General features: G+C 34.9%; 1 protein-coding gene across 1 annotated transcript in view; it reads left to right on the top strand.

Moving 5' to 3' along the window:
- LOC146594475 (E3 ubiquitin-protein ligase parkin-like) overlaps positions 1-6,000 on the top strand; it is a 488,318-nt gene that overhangs the window by 98,579 nt on the left and 383,739 nt on the right. The window contains exon 3 of the mRNA XM_085307410.1: positions 4,544-4,659. The gene's annotated coding sequence lies outside the window, so the exon portion shown is untranslated. The remainder of the gene's footprint in view (positions 1-4,543; positions 4,660-6,000) is intronic.

The following is a 6,000-nucleotide window of genomic DNA, read 5'->3' on the forward strand; positions in this document are numbered from 1 at the left end:
CTGGCAAAATTAGAGAATTAGTCCTAAATTAACTATCTGCAAGATCTCTACATCTATTTGGAGTTTTACTTTGCAATACACGGTGATTTAAATTAAACAATACAGTAAGTTTCCCACCTCAGGCATCTCATGAACTGCATGAAGGACAGTTATTCTAAATAAAAGAATAGCTATATTCACATGTATGACGTGAAAGATTGGACAGTGAAAAGTGTCTGAATTTTCTCCACTTATATTTTACCCTCAGCAATTTCATTGCTAGAATCAGTTAGGAAACAGCTGGTACTGGTGAAGAATTGTGGATTATCTTTCTTTGTAACTACATACATGTCCTGGCATAAGATACTGTGCTTGCATCGTAAGAAGCATGTTAAGTCTGGAAAAAATGAGAGAAATCCTCTGCTAGGCCAGTCTAAAACCAGCAGAGGTGCTTCTGGGTCTTGGGAGCTGTCCAGGATCTCTAAGTGGCAGAAGTGACCTTGCTGAGAAAGTATTTCATCATTGATGAAGACATATATTTAAAAAAAATTAAGTGTCAAATTGGATATTTAAATTATGATCTTGTAACTGTATCCTATATAACAAGCAAATCCTTGTAGATTATTTATGCAGTGTATAAAGTTAGGCAGCAWAAATTGACTGCAACTGGAAACCTAATTGAGTTCATGACTTTTATAATGCTGCAAACAATCAGCCACTGTATTACTATGATAAAAATGTGTGGCAATATAGTTCACACTATGCCAGAACTATCTAGCACCCAACATGGTATGCTTTTCAATATTTCCGTTATAATCTTGCTCTATTGTCTCTGAACTCCCACCAAGCACTGATGTCTCAGATGCACAGAAGTAGACTGTTCTGTTGGGTTTATAGTACTGTGCATTGTTCAGATTTATATCTTTTATTTTTGTGAGGGTGAACATTTTGTAAATGGGTTGGTTTTATTACATTGCTGATCTCAACACATTCATTAAAAATTACTTTTTTTTTTTTTTTTACTACTGTTTAAACTAATTTTGGAAGTGTCTTATGAGCAAGTCTTTGGCACATAATCTAGGACAAAATTTTCTTTTAACTAGCCTTCTATTCTATTTGAATGCATTATTAATACATATATATATTTAATTCTAACTTAGAGGAGAGTAAGAGGGGAGAATCATTCAAGAAGGGAGTGTTTCACTGCATAGTTTCTGAGGCTAGCAATATGTTCATTTGCTATTTAGTCATTCAACAGCAGCAAAGTTCATTGCAAATGTAATTAGCRTGGGAAATTTCTTAAAGCAATATTCAGGTTGATAAATGGAGGTATAGAGAAGAAATTTTCCTAAAATGACAGAAAGTGYCGATTGGAAAGGTATCCCAAGACTTCCTATTTTTGTTCTGACTAATGTTCCATATCTCTTAGAAGCTGGAATAATAAATGCATAACTTCATTTCACATCCATGGTCATGAAACCATTTTCATGACTAGAAATTTACAACCATTATGTGGAATCATTAAAATAAATAAGAATTAGTTTTTCTTGATAGCTATTRCTATATCTCTGCTAGCGTTATTCTTACTGTTGCACTTTTAAGCCTTAGAGGACTATACTTCCCGGACTGAGGGCTCTGTTTTATGTTTGCTCCTTTCTAATACTGGCTCATAGTAGTTTTGGTGGGCCTCATTGCTTCATCATAGGAAGGTCAGGGAATATTAGCTCCGTCTCTCTCCATCATGTGCTGTCGATCTGAAAGTTCATTCTGAAAGTATCATCTACTTTGTGCTCTGCAGGAACGTGCTGTTCATTAGTTTTCTCTTGCTGCATATTACTTATGAAGAAATGTATCTGTATGTATCTTCATATGGCATACAGGTAATCTTATATTCTTTCTCTCATTTCCAGCAGAAAGAGTAGAGCATTACGAGAATATGTAAAGCTAATAAATGATTTACTGTGTTCTGCAATTTTGTCCAAGAAGGCATGCTTTACGATTGTTTGCAACATCTTCAGTAAACAGTGATAAAAATAATATTCAATTCTATATACCAAAGAAACAGACAGACTTAAAAATAAAATAAAATAAAAGCTGCTTCAAGTGTTCTAAAGCTTACTTCCTTTGTTACTAAAATTTGCTTTTTGCTTGTGACCCAAAAAATTCTTTATTCTAACAGATAAGATATTTTATCAAGAATTATCTTTCTGTTTTATATTTCCTTGACCATAATTTATCTGTTCTAGAATAGTGAGYGTTCAATATTCTCTTAGTTGTTTGCAAGAAGTGTACTGAAGCAAGATGAAATTTTCAGGACTTCTGCATTAGAATAAATCCTTCTTACTATTTCATTCAAACAAAAGTAGAGTCAAATTAAAGGGCTAAGAAAATCCAGGCTCCAAAACCCATTAGCAAATAATAAAGATTGAAAAAGATTAATAGGTACATTTTTAAAGGTTGAAAATAGATTAAAATTACAGATTGTGCAAGTATTCTAKGTACTCAGTTGAATATGCAGCTCCACTGACCCATTCAAAAATGCTGAAATGTTTCAAAATAAGATTGTATTTAAGTGCTTTGTTAAATTGTGCCCTGAGTGAGGCAAAAACATTAGAAGTCTAAAATCTCCTCTTATTAGGATGACTTTAAACATAATTTTTTTGCTTTGGCTTAGTATATGCTGATATGAAACAGGATAGAGTGATGATTTGGTCATAAGAAATTTGATATGCATTAATATGTATGGATGATTATTTCAAAAAGTTTTGCAAGGAATTATTTGAATTTTAAGTAAAATTATCTTATAAGCTATCCTCTTACCCSTTAGATGCCTTAAAAGCCTGTTGTTAGTAAACAGTTCAGACAATGAGTCCTCAGCTTATAGTGGAATCTGAGTGTCTTATTAAAGSTCAATCTATTGCATGTATCAATGCTTCCCTGAGAAGCAGAATTTACTAAGCTAGGAGCAAGGTTGTATTAAAGTGTCTGGTATGCCAGTTGCCAGAGCCCATGACAGAAGTGTTACTGCATTTGTCTCATGTAGAAATACACAATACATCTAAAAGATCATCTCTGAGAGAAARCGGGAATCGACAATTCTCTTCCTCAGGCATAGGGGAGCGCCCTACTGTAAGGTTCAAGGCTGTGAGAAAGAAAGGGCATTTTCTGGACTGATTTTGCATGTTATTGTAATAAATCTCAATGCAAGGCTGTGTAGTGGGGAAAGGTGATTTTAATATTAAGCAAAACTAATTTCCTTCTGTCGGGCTCATTCTCTTCTGTTGGCGTACTGTAAAGCACCAAGACGTGTCCAGATAGTCTAGCTCGGTACTTGGGGTGTCAAGAAGGATTAGGAAACACCAGTTAACAAGACTTTTTTCACAGGTTTTCAGTTGGGTTGCTGGTTTCTGGATGTGACTTTTGTACCCTTTAAGTTGGCAACGATTTCCCCCCTCCTCTCCCTACTTCATGTTGTCCCACCTCCGTGAGCCGTTAGGTTACACTGCTGGTGTACTCACTGTCCCCATGTCTCTTTCTCTAGCTGCAGTTTGTCCTTTGACACCCATCACTGTTTCAGATCTCCTTGACATTTCTTCTGATGCTTTTATACCTGCACCTTCCCATTCCTGCCTCATTTATAGCAGTCTTAATTTTTCTATTACAATTCAAATTTGAGGAAGAAAACCCCTCAGACGAACAAATATTGCAAATTCTTTTCTATATGTCCTGTTGCAAAGGAAATTTCTTCAATCAGCTTTTATTTACACATGCACACAGTGGTTTGAACACTTAAATCAAACTCTTATAATAAAACCTTATCAAAGCTCAGAGTGATAAATATAGCTTTCCCTAGGGAACAATTTTAAAGAGAACAAAGCCCATCAGTTTACACAGCTAATGAAAGCTSTGTTAAGAGGCTGCATAGAGCAGTATGGACCAAAGGAAGTTCACTCAAATGCAATGTAATATAGAATCAGAAATGTAATATGTCTGAAAACAGATGGAGCTTCCTTTCAATAAGTAAGATCATGTTGTCAAGATTGCCAATATCACAAAAGCAAGGCCAGACTTTACTTACTCAGAGCTAAAATTCTGCATTCAGGAGTTCAGAAAATGGTTCCTTTTCTGCATGGTACATGTGGTACATTTTCTGCAATGGTACATAACATCTATAACAAAAAAAAAAAAATCAYGTGGAGATACTAATGCGTATTTGCAGTGCTTAGTATTCTGCTTTTTGATGGTTATACTTAGATGGAGTCAAGTGATACTCTTTCCTATAAATTAAGAAACTTGCACAGTGTATCAGCCCAATTGCATTAGTGTATCACAGTGATATCAAACCAGTACATGAGTAGATACTTGCTTCATTAGGAAAATCACTGAACAAAGTACATGTATTTTTTACAAGGGATTCTTTCTAACTCTTTCCTGGTGATTGTCCTCCTTCTCTGTTGGCAGTGGTGATTTGTTAGTGGTTTCACGTGTCAATTAGACGAAGATAAAGGGAGCACATGAGCCGCAGCTGTATAATCTTCTCTTTATCTCTCCTTCAATATTTCAGGAGTTTTACTTCAAATGTGGAGCACACCCAACCTCTGCTAGTGAAACATCTGTGGTTTTGAACCTCATTACAACAAACAGTCGCTGTATCACATGTGTAACGTGCACAGATATTAGGTAAGTACAACGAAATATGTCAGCGATGCACACTCTCAGTGCTTCCAAGCACTTATCACTTTCAGAGATTTTTCTCCTCTTCTGGTTTTCTTTTTTAAGCTCTTCTAATTTTTATTTATTTGTTTATTTCCAATATCATGTTGGAATATGAGCTGTGTTGTCATTTTTTTTCAGGTATGATCAGAACTTGTACCTTAGTTGAATTGTACATGCAAATCTGACTACTTAAGCTCTAAATACAAGCTAAAGTATCTAAATTAGTGGCATAAATGCATAGGTCTGTGCCTTTAATCTGTAGTTGAGAGCCAATGAATGAATACAAGATTTTGAAGGGAACAAAATGTTCTTGTGGAAAAAAAAMCTTTAGTATTTCTTTTATAAATCAGAACAAAATTACTTGTGATACATCTGCTCTTTTATTCTTATTTATTGCAATTTTAAATTCTGTAATTCCTCTGACTGCATGGTATTTGGGGACGTACGTTTTAGGACACTATTACTTGCAAATGCCTAGTGTGAGTTGTCTGAGAATGACAGCTAGCCTTGTCTGTGAAGATTCACTTGACATGCATTATTCTACTTATTATGAGAAGAAACTGAGGTGAAACTTCAAAAATAATAACATCATATTACTGCTTTCAGGTATTTTTATTAATTGGTCTGCATTTTGCAGATGCAAAAAGAACTCAGAAAAAATACATGGGCAGAGTTCTTATGGGAGATCAAGAACTGTGAATGAAACTGTTGGGAGATCTCCTTTAGAAAAAGCTGAATTCCTGGAGTAAACTTCCCATTGAAAATAATAGCTTGTTACTCTGACGTTGTCCYAGACCTAGTATAATTATATTGTATTAAGTTGTGCTTGCATACTACTTCATTGACAGCAGYGGACTGCTTGCTGACAGTATTTAGATGAAGAAGAGGAGTCTTACTGATAGATTAAAAGACAATTGGGCAGTGAAAGAATAGTATGGTGTCCCTCACTTCACATACACCCAGATTTATAAAGTTGCTGTCTGTATCTCTTTCAAAATCTGCCTTGCAGGCATTAAGTACTGAATTACTTCGATAGATTGTTCCAGTAGTCAGCTATGCAGTAACATTAACCTCTCTGTAGGTAAGGGTAATATAAAGTTTCTATTTCGAGCCTGGCTTTCTCCTTTTCCCATAAAAAAGAGTAAAGAATATCAGCCATAAATGTATTTGCTTAGGCTTGGGATCTGATTATAATTCTTTCAATCAAATTTGAAATGGATATGTTGACATTTTCCTGAATTGATATATTCAATCTCAAACCATTCACCTATATTCATGAAGCTGTAATTTCGTTCTTTTTTTTTT

Source organism: Rhea americana, unplaced genomic scaffold (assembly GCF_003343005.1).
Source record: "Rhea americana isolate MKP2758 unplaced genomic scaffold, rheAme1 scaffold_258, whole genome shotgun sequence".
Taxonomy (NCBI): Eukaryota; Metazoa; Chordata; class Aves; order Rheiformes; family Rheidae; genus Rhea; species Rhea americana.